General features: G+C 42.8%; 1 protein-coding gene, 1 long non-coding RNA gene and 1 pseudogene across 14 annotated transcripts in view; 2 read left to right on the top strand and 1 right to left on the bottom strand.

Annotated features, from left to right (window-relative positions):
- The window catches only part of SH3D19 (SH3 domain containing 19), a 180,400-nt gene that overhangs the window by 34,725 nt on the left and 125,549 nt on the right, over positions 1–20,126 (top strand). The gene's annotated exons all lie outside the window — the stretch shown is intronic.
- Positions 5,649–9,950, bottom strand: LOC309627235 (brain-specific serine protease 4-like; annotated as a pseudogene). Its single transcript, XR_014249453.1, has 6 exons — positions 9,754–9,950; positions 9,595–9,633; positions 9,308–9,467; positions 7,560–7,835; positions 6,310–6,471; positions 5,649–6,113 (listed from the first exon to the last, which is right to left on the bottom strand). The product of XR_014249453.1 is annotated as a brain-specific serine protease 4-like (transcript).
- Positions 10,044–19,858, top strand: LOC309627259. The gene is made up of 2 exons (XR_014243636.1): positions 10,044–18,295; positions 18,595–19,858. It is a non-coding gene; the product is annotated as an uncharacterized lncRNA (long non-coding RNA).

The raw sequence follows: 20,126 nt of genomic DNA, 5'->3' as shown, positions 1-20,126 counted from the left end.
GCAAGGAAATTTGATAATTAACTGGGTATTAGATGTTACGAAGGAAATATTGTTAATCTTGATGGGTGTAATAATGATATTGAGTTATGTAAGAAAATGCCCATTTTTAAAGAGACAGTTGGAACCTATGAGTCCTTTCTAAGTCTAAGCTAAACTCTTCTATCATATTGGAGAAATCGCCTTTGGTTTTCAGCCCACAGAGCTATGCTGTCATTTTTATGGGGAAGACTGCATGACCTTAGGCAAGTCACCTTTCCCCTAAGGCCTGTGTTTTCCTGTTGTACCATGAAGGCACTGGAATCAGCTGATGATCTCAAAAGTGTCTTTGCAGATGTAACATTGAATTTTGACTTCCTTATCTATTTACCTGTATTTACTTATCTTTATCTATTACCTCCATTACTCCTCTACAAATATTTCATTATTGTTGGTTTAGCAATCAAGAAATGTGTTGGGTCTGCCATTTTAATGCTCCCTTGCTTCTTCTAAGATAAGGAAGTACCAAGGAGTTGGAAGTGAGAGAGCAGGTGCTTGATGTCCACTCTAGAGATTTTCCTGAAGACAGCTCTTACAGCTTTCTGCCTTCTCTTCATGCCCTGTCTCGAGGTCCTAGAGTCTCTGTTCCCAGATCATTACCCTGCTATCATTAACGTTATCTTTAAATACCTCTACCGTACACAATAACTGTTGGTTTGGGAAGTGGCCATGTGGTGGTGTTGGTAAGAGCTTTATTGCTTGCCATGTGGCTGTTGCCTAGTTACAACCTTTTCATCTCAGCAAAATGGGAATAATAATACCTCACAAGATTTTGGTAGGAATTAAATAAGATAGAGGGCAAGTACTTAGCTTGCGTTTAGGCTATTTAAGCACAAAATAATAAATAGTAGCCACTGTTTTTATTATTGTTTTTGTTGAACTAATATCCTAGTTTTAAGTACTAACTTAATTCTGGGCAAACAGGTCATCTTGGTGATGGCTTAGATTGATGTGAATGGTGCCTATAGACCAGGATTTCTCAGCCTTGGCACTGTTGACGTTTGGGGCCAGATGATTCTTTCCTGTGGGGGGCTGTCCTGTGCATTGGGGGACGTTAAGCAGCATCTCTGGCCTTAACCTGCTGGATGCCAGGAGTACCACCCATCCCTAGTGGTGACAACCAAAAATGTCTTCAGACATTGTCAAGCGTCCCCTGGGGTTGGGGTGGGGAGCAGAATCACCCTTCGTTGAGAACCACTGCTGTAGAGTAAGGATGCCACTACAGGGTGCAGTCTTCTCTTGAGTACCCTGAGAATAAAACAGGGACGACAGTAGATTTGCAAGTCTTGTAGGGTTTTTTTTGTTTTTTTTTTGTTTTTTTGGCCGCAGCTTGCGACACACAGGATCTTAGTTCCTGCATGCCAGGGACCAAACCTGCGCCCCCTGCAGTGGCATCTTAACCACTGGACCACCGGGGAAGTCCCCAAATTCTGTAGCTTTTTATCTGTAGTTCCAGGAAGGGCAAATGGATTCCATTGTTTCTTTTCTAATTCAATCCATCAAATCTATCTATTATATTGATCTGAAAATGAATAATGAATAAATGAAAATGAATAAAATGAATAAATCTCTTTATAAAATGAGTAAATCTCTTTATAAAATTCTCCTAAAGAATAACTGATTTCTCACTGTTTGATTCCACTTACACGAGGTACCTAGAATAGTCTAGTCAAATTCGTGGAGTCAGAAAGTACACTGGTAGATGCCAGGGGTGGGGTGGGGGAATGGGGAGTTAGTGTTTAATGGGGACAGAGTTTCAGTTTAGGAAGGTGAAAAAGTCGGGAGATGGATGATGGAGAGAGTTGCACAACAAGGTGAATGTACTTAGTGCCACTGAACTGTACAGCTAAATATGGTTAAAATAGTATATTTTCTATTATGTGACTTTTACCACAATAAAAAAAAATTTAAAAAAAAGCATAATTGATTTCTCTAGCACATGTGTAGCAGCAACAGACACCTATGCCCTCTATTCAAAGATCCAGTTTGGTCTTTGTTCTTGAACTTGGACAGGAAACTTTTAGTCCAGCTGTAGTTCCACTAACCAGTATGTCCTGGAACTAGTCCATATACTTGGCCTCCGTTATGTCAGGGCCAAGGCCTGGACAGCCTTTGAGGGACAGCCTTCTTCCTCCTCTCGCTCTCCACCTTGTTGTCCAGTCTACGGTTTCCCTCGCCTGCACTCCCCTTCTCCACAGTAGCTCGGAACTCCATCCTACTTGCCCTGAGTCCTACTGCCCTTTAACTAGTTCCCCTCGGCAAGAGTTGGTCCTGTTCTTTTGATCACTAAAATAAAATATTTTTATGTTTATTCACTTATACTAAATGAATTCTTCCTTTCCGTTTTGACAGCTAGCCTTCTACAGTCTATTGCTTTCATTTTGTTTTTTAGAAAATAAGATTCGATACTTTCTGTTTGCGACACTATAATAGATGCTGTTAGAAGAGCGAGAAGATGACTAGAACAGCAGTTTCTCTTCTCAAGGTTGTTCTTATCTATTCAGAAGAAGTAAAGCTGTGTGCACTCAAATAATTACAGATGGAGACTGGAGTATAATAAGAGGTACAAATAACTAGAACCAAAGGGCAGATGTTATTTTGGCATTGTATAAGGAAGATCTTTATTAGAGCTTTCTAACAGTGAATGGAGGTAATTTGGTATAGTGGAAAGAGCCAAATCTTTTGAGTCAGACAGTCCAGGGTAAATCTGTTTAATCAAATATTAGCTGTGTGATCTTAGGCAAGTTACTTAACCTCTCTGATCCTCAGTTGTTTTTGTGTGTGTCTTTTCATTTGTAAAAGTGGAATAAATAATACCTTCTTGAGTTGTTAGGACAAAATAAGATGATTTTTAAAGTGGCCCGCATAGTAACTGATAGAAGGCATAAGTAACTACAAGTTCCTGCCATAGTTAGAGGTAAGATAAAGATGGCATGACCCTCAGAGAATCCACTTTGGCAGGCAGTATGACTAGGCTGAAGTCATCTCAATCTAGGCTCTGGACCCTTAGCTTTTTAGCTTCTAAAATTCCTGTCAGAGCACCTAGAAGAGATCAAATTCAAGAGACTGACTCACTAAAATTTAAGGGACTTGTATATGAACCAGAATGTTGATTTGCAATGAGGACTATTCATTTTTATCATTTGGAATTTGCATTTTTCCCAACCAGGGCACACCTTCTCGATATTGAGTAGGGAAACCAAATTAGTAGGTGGGTGGTGGTTTGAAGAGTCTTCGGATCAGAACAAGTGGAAGTGGCAAATCTCCACAAGCATTTCACTCACTAGGAGGAAATATCCCTTCTTCACAAAAACTGGGTGAAACAGTGCTTCTCCATAACAGAACATGTTTTTCTAAATAAATACAAAGTTTATATTCATCAGAGTCTCTCTTCCTTTACAGCCTAGGGTCTGATGAACACAGAGTTGTCTGGCTTTTGCTTTCTTAGATTCCATGCTGACCATTCCCCTTCCTAATGAGGTTTTTCTTCAGTTTAGTGCTGAATACTGTTGATTACACTTAAGCATTCTCAGGTATGATCTTATTCCTGGTATGCTGCTTTGAGATTATACCCAAACCTCCAAGTTTAGCTTATTCCTAAAACACATAAGACCTGTATTTACTGAAATTTTGGGCATCCTTTCTACAGAAAACGATCTCCTTCCATCTCACCCATTTTGTGTATATTTTACTTAAGTTTCAGTTTTAAAGGATTCTGGTGGGCAAATGGTGGGACAGTGCCATGTAGTGAAAATAGTTCCCTTTCCTTCATTACCAAAAGTTAGTTAGTTAGTTAGTTAGATAGTTTTCCAGTTCTATGATATTAAGAAGCGTAAGATCATCCGTCGTGTCTGTGAAACAAGCAAACATGCCTTGAGCTGAGAGTTGTATCAAAGAACTTGTAAGGTGCCTTCCAACTATTTTATGATTCTAAAACCTGCTGTTATCTCTTTGTTGGATTTCTTGGCTTTAGTATCTAGATCCATCCTCTTTGCTCACATTCTTTTATCATTTTTTATTTATTTAGCATCTCACATGTTTAATAGGTTTATCTCTTCTTTTGCCAAAGCATTTTCACAGTGTCAATTATGCCTTGCTTCCAATTCTGTAGTGTTGTCATCTAAAAAAAATTCTGAGAAAATCTTATTAACATGAATAGTGTTCCTTTGAGAATAAATTGTAATCAATCTTTGAATCCTCCTTATACTTTGTATAATTTTTGCATTTGGAAAATTAATTTTTTTCAAAGTTCTTACTATTTTCTTTGTATGTATGGAAAACTTTTTAATGGCCCAGATTTAATTTCCTTATTTTTATGTAATTATCTTATCTTTGCAGTTATTAATGAAAATGTTCATTCTCAAACAGTGATTTTATTGGTATTTAATGAAATTTGAGCAAGGGATGATCATTTTGCTGCTGTTCATTCCACCATCTTGCCCAAACTCCTTCTAATCATTTTTCACTATTATTTGTTGAGTAATACAGAGCATCCTGTATTATTTTAATCAGTATCTTATGAAATCCATAAATCAACTCACTGCTGGCCAGCGTCAGATCCCATGTTCCTAACTACCCTTTGTATACGTATACCACAGGCCCAGGAAAAGGATGGGGATAAAGCATCCATACGTTTCTTATATGAGACATGTTCTTGGACCCCTCTCTGGTCGCAGGATATTGCAAGTTAGATATCTCTCTAATAAACACCTTCCCTAACCCCAGTGCACCTCTGAGCACAACCCTGAAGTGCTCTTAGTGGGTGGGGTGAACAGGAGACTCCTCAATTTAAACCCGCCCCCATGCCTCTGCTTAATCTGTGACCACTAAACACAGTCAGTTTTCGCCTCCCAGCTCCTTAATCCAGACCCTTCACTTATTGCACTTACAGAAGGCAGCCTTTGAGATGTCCTCAGTGATTCTTATCAGCTCACTTCTGAAGAATAGAATACAATGGAAGTAATGAGATGTCAGTTTTGAGATTAGTCGTAGAGAGACTATAGCTTCCATTTGGGGTATTCTCTCTTGCTGTATCTTGTATCACTCACCCTGGGTGACGCCAGCTGCCCTGAGGCAGCCCTGCAGAGAGGCCCTGTGAGTGAGCTCGAAGCAGGTCCTTTCCAGTTAAGCTTGGAGGTGACTACAGTTTACAGCAGCAGCCTCTTGAAAGACCCTGAGCCAGAACTACCTGGCTAGGCCCTCCCTGATTACTGACCCACAGACACCGAGAGATAGTAAACATTTGCTGTCTTCAGCCGTTATGCTTTGGGGTAATTTGTTATACAGCAGTAGATAGCCGATACACTGCCCTAGGCTCCTTTTGCCTGGCGTGCTTCAACTGAAACCTTCTAATCTTCTGAGTCCCTGCTTTTTCTTCAGAACCCAGTCTAGTCCCAGACTGGGTGGTTTTCATCTTGACTTCAGCCAAGGGCACACTAGTTAACCTCTCTGTACCCTAGCTACTTCTTCTTTAGAATGTGAGGAATTGGTTGGGTCAGGTGATTTCCAGATCCCTTTCAGCCCTAAAGTTCTTTGCTTCTGTATTTCCCAAGGCCCTGACTCCAGTTTCATAAAAAAATAAACAAATAAATAAATGAATATGAGAAGTAATAGTTAGAACCAACCAAACTTTATTCATGCCGGGGACCTTGCTTCTCAGGTTGACCTACAGGAGACAAGGCAGCAAGCAGACTGGGCTCCTGGGGGCTGCACCCAGAGGTAGCAGAACTGCATCTGTCTTGCTGAAGCTTCGGAATCTCCTCAAAATCCTCAACTTCTAGAATTTCCACTTTCTCCGTCATTCTTAATTGCCACTTCACCTTGGCCATACTGACCTCAGCCAGTTAGGGTAGCCCTGGGAAAATGAGAGGCAGAAGCACAACAGGGAAGAGCCCGGAGAAGTCCGGCCTGAGGTCAGCGTGCGAGATGGCTGACTTCTCATTCCAAGACTTGTAGAAACTGATGTTTGTAAATACTCCAGGCTCATTGGTTCCGATGCAGTTTGATTCCCAGCTCACCACTCCTGCCAGGACCCAGAAATCCTCCACTTTACACTTCAGGGGATCTCCTCTACTGCCCTGGGGGAGAGAAGAAAGATGGCTGGGCCATGCACGGGGCAAAGGGAGAGACTCCAATAATTTAGCCACGAGCGGTGGAGTTAGGGCCTATCCAGACACTTCTGGGTTCATGCAAGGACCCCGAAGCTACGAGACATGGAGGAAGCACACTGGGGAATGGAAGGCTCTGAAAGGTGCCTATAGGATGGATTCTTACTATGCACTGATTGTCTGCCCCACTGGGAGCCTGGAGCAGATCATGGCTTCACTGATGGGCTCGACTCCATGCAACGAGCTTTCTTTCTATAGCAGTTATTGCATGTCTGGAGATCACTGAGGGGCACTTTTAGCTCCTTCAGTGTATAAGATGGTTTCATAGCTGTAAGGTCAAAAAGAGTCAAAGTTGTCTTAAAAAATTAGGAAGCAACTTTCAGCTATGGATAGAGCTTTCATGCCTTTGATTTTCAGGGATAGCTCTGATTTCAAGTTTCTGCCCCCATAACAGGCAGCACTCTGATTTCTGGTTTGGCAAATGGTCTAAAGGCTGAGTTCCCTGGGTCTGAACAAGACTGATGGCAGTTGCTCCTGCTGTACCACAAAAAACAGAAGAATCTTTTGATTCAGAAAAACCTAAAATCATGAAAGATGTAGGATTAAGTTGTTTGGCTTTGGAATATATTTTTATATTCCATAGAACATAAGAAGGTGGATCTAATGGATTAAGAAGAATCAAGACTATTGAGGGCTTCCCTGGTGGCACAGTCATGAAGAATCTGCCTGCCAATGCAGGAGACACGGGTTCGAGCCCTGGTCTGGGAAGATTCCACATGCCGTGGAGCAACTAAGCCCGTGCGCCACAACTACTGAAGCCCACGTGGCTAGAGCCCGTGCTCTGCAACGAGAGAAGCCACCGCAATGAGAAGCCTGTGCACCACAATGAAGAGTAGCCCCCGCTCGCTGCAACTAGAGAAAGCCTGCATGCAGCAATGAAGACCCAATGCAGCCAAAAATAAAAATAAATAAATTAAAAAAAAAAAAAGGACTACTGATACATGAAGCCCTACTCTCCTAGTCTGACTTGGGACCTGCTGAGCACTCTTAACTTTCCTGGATCCATCTTTGTGTCTACTTCCCCCTACCCACCTACCCACACACACTCTACCCAGGTGCCGAAGGAGAACTGACAACTCTCCTTAAATTCATTGTCCTGTCCTTTTTACTTTTAAGGTCTTAGTAGTATTGTGAAACAAGAGCAGAAGCAGATGTAAATAAGCAAAGCAATTACAGCAGCAGAAGTATGAAGGAGGCAGAGGGAAGCTGGGGGTCGAGGAGAACTGAAGTCCGCAGTACCTCGGATTAATTGCCAGAGAGCGAGAGCGCACTGTATCTGGTGCCAGGAGTGGGATAGAGAGTAGGGGGAGGGACTGTCAATGGAGCAAACAGCTCAGAAAGTCTACTTATCCTCACATTGGGATATCCCAGAATTGCCCCATCCAGTCACCCAGCAGGAGGTTGAGTTCTTCAGCTGGACTGCCGATGAAGGGAGGCAGATGGGCAGGACAGTGGGACCAAAGGAAACCAGGTGGGCCAGTTCTGCCACAGCAATGGCGCTGGATGCATTTCTCTGGAAGTCGGGGTATGGAACAATCCTGGATACGGTGATGATCATCGTTTTGGGAGTCTTGGTGACCAGAGACCTGAAGTGACCCCACCAATACCTTGTATTTTCTGGTGTCCTTAGACCTGAGAAGAAGAGGAGCAGAACAAGTACCGTGGGTTTCTTGTGACTCTGTCATGGAGTGTCACAGCAGAGCCCAGAGTTCTGGAGGTTGTATTTTTCGTCTAGCTCTTCCTAAGCATATGTTCCTTCAATAAGTGCTGAGCATCTCCTGAAAATATAAATGAGACTTAGACATGATCTGGCCCTCACAGGGCTTTTGGTCTCAAGGATTGTGTGTGTGTGTGTGTGTGTGTGTGTGTGTGTGTGTGTGTGTGTGTGAGAGAGAGAGAGAGAGGGTGGAGGAGAGGGAGGGAGGGAGAGAGAGAACACACAAGTAAACAGGTATAAAATTTGAAATTGTGATAAATTTTATGAAGAAAACAGGATTTTGAGGTAGAGAGTAAAAGATGGGGGAAGAGCCTATGAATTGGTGATCAGGGAAGGTCTCGTTGAAGAGGTAACTTTTCAACTGAGTCCCACAAGGTGGGAGTCAGCCATGAGAAGAGCTATAAGGAAGAGCATTCCAGAGGGAATAGCGTATGCAAAGGCACTGAGCGTAAGAAAGAGCTTGGCAGTTTCTAGGAACTGAAGTATACCTGGAGTAGAATGGGATGATGTCAGGGAAATGAGCAGATACCTGGCAATTCATGGCTTATAGGTTTTATTCTAGGTGCCTGAGCAGCGACTGGAGGATTTGAAGGAGGGAATGACATGATCCTGCCTCTGACTTTTAAAAAAAATCACTTCGTTGTGTGTATGAAGGTAGCAAAACTTATTTTGCTATTGCAGTGGGCCAGAACATTTGTGCTGGAGTCAAAGTATTCTGTGGCAGTAAAACTGAAGAATTGGTGCGTGCAGTGAATATGAAGGGTGAGGGAAAGTGAGGCTTCATATTTCTGGCTTGAGCAACTGGCTGTGTTGTTGAATGAGATGGGAAGAAAGGGAGAGAAAAGGTTTGGGGATATTGCTGGTGGTAGAATTGTAGTTCTCTTTTGATTACATCATCTTTGAGATACCAGTGAGATATCTGAATGGAAATGCATCAGAATTAGAGTGTGGGGCTGGTGATGTAAGTGTGGATGTTAACAAATCTATGACATTTTAAACCATGGGAATAGATGAGGCCACCTAGGGAGAGTGAAGAGGGCTCAGAACTGTGCATCCAGAGTGGTGTGAGGATGTGGGCATGCAGTAGAGGGAGTGGCTCCCCCTGGGGAATGTCTCCTTGGGTGGAGAATTAGATGGGGGGTGGCGGGGGTGTGTGACATTTTCTAGGCACTCATTTCAGTCAAGATGATTGTCAGATGTAAAGAAACCCGAAGTCTCAGAGTAGTCGTATTGAGCTGAGAGCTAGGGCAGGAAACATTTGGACCCACTTCTTAGGCACAGATACTGTATTGGGCAGTGCAACGTAGACTCCTCTCTGACCTCAGCTCAGGAGGTCCAGTCACCCTCGTCCCTGATGGGTCTGCCTGAAGCAAGGCCCCGCACTCACCAGAAGCAGCTTGCCACTGTCAGTACCCACTGCTTTCAGATGAGGGTGGCCACACAGATGTGAAACAAGCCCTGACGGTTGCTGACCTGCCAGGACCACTGCCCCACATTGGCCTCCGTGCCTGAGGCAGTGCCAGGTAAGACCAGGGGCCGCCCACAGACTGCGAACAAAGAGGAGAAAGTCCTGGGAGGCCTGCCCCCTCCCCACACTGGTGTCCCCTCCTCCCTCCTCCTTCGCCCCATCCCCCCGCCCCCCCCCCCATGCTGGCCCTGGCTGGGGCGCCTTACTTGACGTCACGAGATTCTTTGGTTCCTCCTCATCTGTGCCTAGGAAGAGAAAAGGTGGACCGTGGGGACACCCAGGACGGCTTCTTATTGCCGAGGGCGGCCCACACCCCAGGCCCTGTGCAGCCCCCGCCTGGGACTCTCCTCACCCCAGGGGGTCACCTGAGATCCCCAGCAGAAGGGGCAGCAGGAAGACGCAGCCCGCAGGGCCCATGTTTCTGTCCTCGGAGCCAGCACTTCCTGCCTTCTGGACTCAGGCTCCCAGGGTGAGGCCCGCCGGGGAGGAGAGGGCGGGGCCAGCTTCTCCTCCTAGCTGGATCCTCGGCTTCGCCCCCTCCTGTCCTTTGGTCCTCACCCGGGCCAGCCCGGATACTGAAGGGTGCAGCTGCAGGACCCAGGGGGCGGAGCTAGGGCCCGAGGCGCCGCCTGCTGTCCGGGCAGAGCAGGGTGCCTGGGCTTCCTGCCTGTGGGGGGAGGAGGGGCCGTTGCGGGAGGGCGCTGGAAGGAGCAGGGCTCACACGGTGCAGAGGCCCCCGTGTGGGCCGAGGCCAGGCTCACAGGCTCCCTCTGCCACATCTCAGGGACTTGCCCTAGTTGCTCCCATCTTCTCCCCCGCCTCCCGGCCGAGGGTGACAGTCCAGGGCAGGTCCCTGAGCTTGGGTCGCGAAGGGCTGTGCAGAGGGCTGCCCCAAGTCTTTGGCCTCGAGAACGGCTACGGGACTGACAGGAGAAGATAAAAAAGAGGAAATAAGCCGGTCAGTTAGCTGACCAATATGTCCTGCTTTCTCACTTTCCCTTTTCTGCTTCAATCTCTACCTGTTGTAACTGGTTCCTTGCCTCCCTAAGTCAGGGAATATTTATTGGATGTTTATTGTGTACAAGGAGCAGGACCTATAAAGGGGCATGAATCCTGGGGGTGCCTGCCCCCCAGGAGCTGACAGTCTAGTCCGAGAGAGGCGAAGTAAGGAAGTAATCCCGGAGGTTTTGCCTTATGATTGGTACCCTGTTCATTACAAAAGGAGGGGCGGGTGGCTCTGAGACCCGAGGGCAGAGCGCTGGGTCCTGGATCTGGTCCCGAGTGTTGAGCCCCTTTCCTGGCTCTGCCACAGACTGGTTTTGAGAACTTTTAAAGTTAGACAAGACACAGAACCTAAGTGCTGAGCAAGTGTTGCTGCTGTTTTTAAAAACATGGCAATGCTGAGACAGTTATTGAGACTAACGTTCCATGCCTGTTGTTTGGCACAGGAGGGCATCATGGGTACATAAAATGAACGGGATTAGAAGGCCTGTGGGAGTAAGGGGGAGCTTATACTTGCAAATATCAAGAATGGGATTATTACAGTTACTGAAATCAAGAATTTATTTAACTTGAAGCTTTCAAGATCAAGGTGTGGGGGAAAAAAAAAAGATGAACTACATAGCTCACATCATCTGATAATAGGAACCATATTCTTTAGTCAGGAGATAACTTTTTCCCGCTTGGCAATTAATTCAATGAGTTTGTTACAATAGTATAAAAAGCACATTTATAGGTGACTAAGAAACATTTCTTGTTTTTTATTTTATCTCTCACTGAATGCGATGCCATCATTTTGAATCACGATTAAGTCATTTCTGTGAAGAACTAAACTAACTTAAAAGAAGTATTGATATTTCTCGTTATGTAACTTGAAATAAAAGTAGAATTTAGAGAAGATGCCTCTTGTGCTTTCAGATGCCACTCTTGCCAGCTGTGCTTTGGTGGGGTCCACATTCTCTAGATACCCTTTGGACTGTCTTGACATTTTACTGATGTTTTATTTCCTAAGGAAGCTGGCTTTTATTGCTGCCTCTATGAGATCCCACCTCAGCTTTGCCTGGTTGTCGGCTGTAGGAAGGACAGTTCCAGAGCCAAATGAAAGTACCAAAGACCTCAAGATACCAAGTCTCTTCTGTCCCTGTTTAGAAGAGAATAGATAAGGTCTCAGAATAGAAAACAAAAATAATTATAGCCATGAGGCCTGAAGTTAGATACCAGTATTAAGATGCTAATGTGTATAATTAATAGTGTAGACAATTAAAAATTCTAGAGCAGGAAGGACTGTTTAAAATCTTTGTTATAATTCAAGGTGTTTTTTTTTTTTGGTTTACAAAAAGAATGAACTAGTGTCTACAAATGTTAAATTGATTCTAAACAGTTTAACGTGATCAGTTACAGAAGCTTGACAGTATTTTACGTTTGCGTAACATTTTCATCCACACGTTGACTCTGTGAGGGACGCATGTTTTCATTTCTGTTTTATAAATGAGGAAACTGAGGATCTTGGAGGTTAAATGACTTAACGAGTTGTATCATACTGTTCACTAGCAAAGCTGGGCGTCGCTTCTATTTCCTAGACTAGTAATCAGATTTAAATCTAAATCTCCTGATTTGTTGTCTAGAAATCTGCCTCCATGCTCTGGCAGCCTCCCAGGTCCAGGGTCAACACTCATTTATGTAGCAGTCACATTCTCAGTGCCCATGCCAGGTGCTGTTCTAGAATAGTGGGGTGACAACATAGAAAAAGCCCGGCATCATGGAGTTTATATTCTAATTTTAGGTCAGATCATGGCAGGTTCTTTGGAGAAAAGTAAAACAGGACAGGGATGCTGGGGTGGGCATCACTTTTAAATAGAGCAGTCAGGGGAGGCATGGCTGAGGTGATTTCTGAGCAGGAATTTGAGAAAAGAGAGGCAGTGAGCCAAGGGGTTATCTGGGATAAAGGGGTTGAAGCACAGAGCATAACTTACAAGGTTCCTGAGCAGGGGTGTGTTTGGGATATTTGAGAAACACTGAAGCTAGAGCAGAGTGGGCCAGGGGCTCCAGTGATAGGAAATGAGGTCAGACAGGGAACAGGGCCAGACCACGTGGGCCCTCATAGGCTCCTGTGAGGCCTTTGGTTTCTATTCTAAGTAGAATGGCAACATTTTGACCTGACTTAAAGTTTTAAGTGGATCCCATCGGCTACTGGATTGAGAATGGTCGGGGGTAGAAACAGGGAGACCAGTCAGAAAACTATTGCAGTCATTTGGGCAGGAGGTGATGGTGGCTTTGGACCAGGGCCATTGAGACAGAAGTGGTAAGAAGTGGCAGATTCTGGTTGCATTTTGAAGGCAGAGCGAATGGGACCTGCTGATGGATTGGTTGTGGGTAGGAGTCAATAATGACTCCAAGGTTTTTGGCCTGAGCCCCCGGAAGTGTAGGCTATCCATTTACTGAGATGGGGTGCACTGTAGGGGGAGGAGGTTGTTGAGGGGTAGACAAGAAGTTCATTCATAGGCATGTTAAGTTTAAGATGCTTGATAGGGACTTCCCTGGTGGTCCAGTGGTTAAGAATCCGCCTTCCAATGCAGGGGACACGGGTTCGATCCCTGGTCGGGGAACTACGATCCCACATGCCACGGGGCAACTAAGCCCGTGTGCCGCAACTACTGAGCCCACACGCCTCAACTAGAGAGCCCACGTGCCGCAAACTACAGAGCCCACGCACTCTGGAGCCAACCCGCCACAACTAGGGAGAAGCCCACACACCACAAGGAAGAGCCTGCACGCCACAACAAAAGGTCCCGCACGCCGCAACAGAGATCCCGAGATCCCAACACAGCCAAAAATAAATAAATAAAGTATTTCTTTTAAAAAAAAGATGCTTGATAGATGTCCAACTGGAGCTGTCCACTAGGCAGTTGAATATACCAATCTGGGATGAGGAGATTCCACAAACTGAAGGGCTAGATCAGGGTGCTGTCAGCATGTCATAGTATTTAAAGCCAAGAGATGAGATAAGGTCACCTAGGGAGTGAACACTCCCTAGGTCACCTAGGTCACCTAGGGAGTGAACATAAATAAAACCCTCTGTGAGTTTTAAGGCCTGATCACACCAAAGTTGGGATGAGATAAGAAGGAACCAATAAGAGACTGAGAGGAAAGCAGAGAGGAAGGCAGAGAACTGACAGAAGTATTCTGGAAGCCAAGTATGTAGAGAAAGTGTTCCAAGAAGGAAGAAGTGATTGGCTGCCAAATGCTGCAAACAATGAAGAACCGACCATTGGATTTGGTATCGTGAAATGGATTCAAGAGAAAGAGGAGAGTAATTGGAGACAGCAAATATAGGCAATTTTTAAGAGTAGGTTTGCTATTAAAGGAAGTAGAGACACAGCTGGCAGAAGAACCTGGGTGGTGCAGAGTTTTTAGTTCTTGTTTTGTTTTAAGATGAGGGAAATTACATCATGTTTGTGTGCTGATGGAATTATCCAGCAAAGAGGGGGAAATTGATGATGCAGGAGAGAAAGTGAGAGAATTACTGAAGTGGTGTCTTTGACAGACAGGAGAGGACTGAGCCTAACTCACTAGTTGGGGGTGAGGATGCTTAGATTGGAGCTCAGACCGGTCTTTCCTACAAGAGCACAAGCAAGCATGTGGGCACAGATGCCAGCTGGTGGGAGATGTGGTGGTAGAAGTCGTCTGCTGATGGCTTTCATTTCCTCAGTGAACTAGGAAAGACATCATCTGCTGAGGATGGGAAGGGAAGTGTTGAGGACTTAAGAAGGAGTGAACTGAGTGTGGGAGATGAATGGACCGGAGAAATAGTAGTGTGACTGCTGAGCACAGAAAGTATCCACTTGAATTTGAAGTGAAATTGGCACAGTTGTGTGTTCACAAGCAGCGTTCAGTAACATGGGTGGAGGCATAGAGAGGGCAGAAGGTTGACTGTAACCGGGTTGAGGGTTTCTGACGAGCATGTGGTGAAGAGGGAGGGAGAAGGAAGTGATTATAATGATACATCAGGAACTTCAGCTGGAAAGGAGGGAAGTAAGGAATGGGGGGGTTGTGCAGAGAGTAAAGCAAGGTAAAAATCAGTGGATTATAAATCCTAATGGTGTTGAAAAATATTGGAATTGGCATTTTTGCTATAAGGAGTGGAAGAGAGATAATTAATGTTCTGGGAAGGTGAGATGCTTAACACTGAGATCAAGGAGAGGGTGCAGTTCTTGGTGATCCCGAGGCCAGGGAGGACCACAGAAGAAGCATCTGAGGCTGGGTGAAAAGATCAGTTAGTCCTGAAGGCGGATTATGGTGGAAAGGCAGTGAATGTTAGGCTTATCAGGAGCACGCAGAGATCCATGGCTCTCCTTTCACTTTCCCTGAGTCCTTCAGAGTGAGGACCAAGATAGATTTCAACCCATGTTTATGGTTCCAAAGTGGGTGCTTTTTTCACTTCTCCAAGAGTCTATTTTCTGTTGACTTTTATCATTGGAAGAAATTCTTGATGCTCAAAGAAGTTTTGCTAATCTTAGATCTAAATACCTCCTGACTGGATTATGCATGTTTGAACATGTAAAAATATTTTCATGTTAAATTAAATTTAATCTTTTACTAAATGTTCCCTATTGTATGGGGAGAACTTTGAAGCAAGGATCAGAAATCAAATGACACTAATGCTTCCTAATTAAAGAAATTTCTACTTAATGCTAACTAAAAATATATTGGCTGGACTTCTAGTCAGCTGGGTTTAATTCTCAGCCCTAAATTCCTGAACATTATGGGTAAAACACTTTGTCCAGTTTAGCAATAGCCAGACTCTTATTAGGGGAAAAAAAGAAATTAAGAAAATGAAAATTATTTAAAACTATTTTATTGTTAGAGAACAAGGTTAACGTGAAATAAAGAAGAATGGCAATCTCTGATGTGTCAAAAGGCAGGGTGATCATATTTTAGTATTTGCTTCCTATTGCTTGCTGCCCATGGGGCTATTAAGAATAAGTGTTTCTGGAAGTCTCAGTACTGAAGATAGGAAAATGAGAACAATCATACTGCTTTTTTTCCATGAGTACCAGGTAGCTTTAATGAGCGATGAGAAAATTATACCACTTGTGCACAGCACCACATTGTTTTCTCAAAAGTAAAGAACTTTTTAATATAATATAGTCACATTATATACAATTCGACTCAAGATTTGACTCTACTCTTTTATTTAATCCATATAAAATAGATGCATCTGTTTGTAAACATTAAGGTTATAGACTTGTACTATTAAAATGGAGGGGCAGGAGATGGCAGCAGGGATTGGGTCTAAATGGGCAGAAGGGATCTTTTTAGGGTGATGAGAATGTTTGAAAATGATTGTGATAATGATCGCACAACTGTAAATTTACTAAAAATCATTGAATTGTACGCTTCAAACAGGTAAATTTTATGGCACGTAAATTATGCTTCAGTAAAGCTGTTAATTTTTTTTAATGAAATGGAAAGTATGTGACCATAGCTGACCCCGGAAGACAGAAAATCTGAAAGAGAATTTATTATTGATGAAATAAAGCTGTTAAAGAGCTACCCTCCCTTCCCTCTCCTTCAGGTTTACAAGGCACATCTGTCACACCTTAACAAATCATCCCAATATGATTTTAAACTGTTTCAGAAGATAGAAAATGAAGGGAAGTTTCCATATTCCTTTTTATGAAGGGAAAATAACGTTGATATTGAAACAAGGAAAAGATATTTCTCCTAAAAGAAAAACAGAGATCAGTTTTGCTGTGAATATTGAAACAAAAATCATTGGAAGAAAAATTATAAAATAGAATTCAGTATCACATTTGAAAAGTAACATACAAAACAGCAATGTAGTATATGCTGAATAGTTTGGGCTCTGGAGCTGGACTGGCTTGGAATCCCAGTACCAGGACCTAGCTTCGTGACCTCAGCAAAGTAACTCAACTTCTTTCTTTTCTCGTCAGTAAAGTGGGACCAGTAAATAAGAGAACTTACTTCATAGGGTTCTTGTGAAGGCTGAATGAGTAAAGCACTTAAGTAAGTGCCTGACACTCAGTAAATGTTGAATATGATAATAACTGCATAGCTTATAAAAGTATGAATGTGTCAGAATTTATTTTGTCATTCCTTTATTGTTGATCACTTGGATTTGCTATTATAAAGACAGTGCAATAATTATCTTCATATGGAAATTTCCCTCACTTTTCTCTCCTGAAGATAGATTTTTAGGAGTAGCATTTTGGAGAAAAAACCATAAACTTTTTAAAAGAAGTTATTGAAGTATAGTTGATTTACAGTGTTGTGTTAATTTCTGCTCTACAGCAAAGTGATGCAGTTACACATATATATTTAAGTTCTTTTGCATATTCTTTTCCGTTACGGTTTGTCACAGGATATTGAATATAATTCCCTGTGCTATACAGTAGGACCTTGTTGGTTATCTATTCTATATATTGATGTAATATATAGTTTGCATGTGCTAATCCCAAACTCCCAATCCATCCCATCCCTCCCCCACTCCCTTCCCCCTTGGCAACCACAAGTCTGTTCTCTATGTCTGTGAATCTGTTTCTGTTTTGTAGATAAGTTCATTTGTGTCATATTCTAGATTCCACATATAAGTGATATCATACGGTATTTGTCTTTGTCTTTCTGACATATTGCACTTAGTATGATAATCTCTAGGTCTATCCATTTTGCTGCAAATGGCATTATTTCATTTGTTTTTATGGAAAAGCCGTAAACTTTTTAAAGGCCCGTATTGCTCTTCAGAAAGATCATACCCCTTCCTACCGATGGTGATAAGAGTGTTTATATTTGCATTACTCCTACCACTATTGAACATCATCATTGCAAAGAAAATCTGAGGTGATTTGATTAGCCCCAAATAGAATGTAATCGTTTTATCTTCATTTATTGAGAGCATACAACGCAACCTTAACTCAAACATTGTCCCAAAACACCTGAAACCCTGAAAAATAGAAATGTTTTCAGTGTTCCTCTAGATGGATACCTGGAGTTGAGTTTTCATTTTCATGTTCAAATTTTACATGCTGTTAGGATATTTGCCTTTTGTAGCTTTGCTTTAGCTACTTAATCTGATGGAGAAATTTTTCCTAAAAACATTAGTTAAAAAATAATCTACCAAAACAGTTGCCACCAGGGAAAACTGTTTATATTTTCAGCTTTATTTTAATTAGTTATTTTGCCTCCAAGACAGTTCTAAAGTCATGTATCTTTCCAGTCCCTCTCTGTGTTGTTCCTTCTCCAGGTAACTTCATCCCAATCTTCCGAATGACTTTTTTTTTCGGTCGTGCCTCACGCGCGGCATGCAGGATCTTAGCTCCCTGACCAAGGATCACACCCATGCCTCCTGCAGTGGAAGCACGGAGTCTTAACCACTGGACCACCAGGGAAGTCCCCCAGTCTTTAAACTCTTTGGGAACTGAGAATGGATCAGGTCTCAGAGAAAGACTCATAAGACTGCATTGGGCCAGTGTAAATCCATCCAATTAAATCTGAATTTAGATGACTTTTCAACTAGAGCACACCAAGGAACTTCTATGATCTTTTACAGGGAACAGGTATGTCTGTCCTAGGACTATCTAGCAGAGCCTTGGGTACAGTCATCACTAAAAGCCGGGAGGGTGATAAGAACCCATCTCTGTACTGGAGTTGTTCTCCTGCAGACTTGACACTTCAAAAGGACGAGTCCCTTTTCCTGTAGTAGAACTTCCATCTGAAATCTTGCCATATAGCGAGGTCCCCTTAGTTTTTCCCTAAAAAACAAATTAACAGGGAACTGTGTCTTGTTACACTATTTACTCAAGGCTTGAACGAATTAATATTAATATATTAGTTTTAAGACTTAAAGTCAGAAAGTTCAGCAGTGATAAAATTCCTTAGAAGTTTATTCTTGTATATATTTGAATACTATTTTTTTTTAATTTATTATTTATTTTTGGCTGTGTTGGGTCTTCGTTTCTGTGTGAGGGCTTTCTCTAGTTGCGGCAAGCGGGGGCCACTCTTCATCGCGATGCGCGGGCCTCTCACTATCGCGGCCTCACTTATTGCGGAGCAGAGGCACCAGACGCGCAGGCTCAGTAGTTGTGGCTCACGGGCCCAGTTGCTCCGCGGCATGTGGGATCTTCCCAGACCAGGGCTTGAACCCGTGTCCCCTGCATTTGCAGGCAGATTCTCAACCACTGCGCCACCAGGGAAGCCCTTGAATACTATTTAATAGAGATTGCTCCTGTTAACCTGTCGTGTTTTCCATGGCTATGTTTTAGACACAGCCATACCCATTGACACGTGGTTAACATTTCAATCCAATATGGGAAACATGTTCTCTGTACAGATTAATTATTTTAAATTGGACGGCACAACAAAGAGACTACCACGGTTCTGACGTGCACTAACGTCTCAGGCTCTTCCAGAATGTATGTTTCACTTGACATATGTACCTTATGGTCTCTGACTGTAACATGGTATAGTTAGGCCTTTTAAAAATAAACCTTGGATTTATATTTAAATCTTAGTTTTAATCTCCTTTTTTGTAGTTGTTATTTCCTTTTAATTTTTTAATTGAAGTATAGTTGACATACAATATCATATTAGTTTCAGGTATACAGCATAGTGATTCAACATTTATATACATTATGAATTGGTCACTGTAAGTCTAGTAAGCATCTGTCACCATACAAAATTACCATAATATTATTGACTCTATTTTCTGTGCTGTACATCACATCCCCGTGACTTAATTATTTTATAACTGGAAGTTTGTACCTCTTAATCCCCTTGGCCTATTTCACGCCCCCCCCCAACCACTTATTGCTTTTTTTTTTAAGGTAATTCTGAGAAAAAGTCATTTCTGTTATCCTCAGATGTAGAAAGAAGCAATTTAGAATCAAGTATTAGCATCCTCCTTTCTTAACCTAGTTGCAGATTCTGTTTTCCTTAGGTTAACTGGATGTTGAGCTTTCCCCCATGCCCTATTAAGGTTTGCTTTTTTTTTTTAATAGATCTTTATTGGAGTATAATTGCTTCACAATACCGTGTTAGTTTCTGTTGCACAACAAAGCGAATCAGCCATATGTATACACGTGTCCCTGTATCCCCTCCCTCTTGAGCCTCCCTCCCATCCTCCCTATCTCACCCCCTAGGTCATCACAGAGCACCGAGCTGATCTTCTGTGCTATGATGCTGCTTCCCACCAGCCAACTCTTACATTCGGTAGTGTATATATGTCGATGCTAACTCTCACTTCGCCCCAGCCTCGCCCTCCCACCCCATGTCATCAAGTCCATTCTCTATGCCTACCTCTTTATTCCTGCCCTGCAACTAGGTTCATCAGTACCTTTTTTTTTTTTTTTTTTAGATTCCATATATATGCATTAGCATACGGTATTTGTTTTTCTCTTTCTGACTTACTTCACTCTGTATGACAGACTCTGGGTCCATCCACCTCACTACAAATAACTCAGTTTCGTTTCTTTTTATGGCTGAGTAATATTCCATTGTATATATGTGCCACATCTTTATCCATTCATCTGTCGAGGGACATTTAGGTTGGTTCCATGACCTGGCTATTGTAAATAATGCTGCAATGAACATTGTGGTACATGAGTCTTTTTGAATTATGGTTTTCTCAGGGTGTATGCCCAGTAATGGGATTGCTGGGTCATATGGTAGTTCTATTTTTGGTTTTTTAAAGATCCTCCATACTGTTCTCCATAGTGGTTGTATC

Source organism: Balaenoptera borealis, assembly GCF_965194805.1.
Source record: "Balaenoptera borealis genome assembly, chromosome: 4".
In the NCBI taxonomy this organism is placed as follows: domain Eukaryota; kingdom Metazoa; phylum Chordata; class Mammalia; order Artiodactyla; family Balaenopteridae; genus Balaenoptera; species Balaenoptera borealis.
The sequence above is the reverse complement of the archived record's forward strand: the minus strand, read 5'-3'. Positions and strand labels throughout refer to the sequence as shown.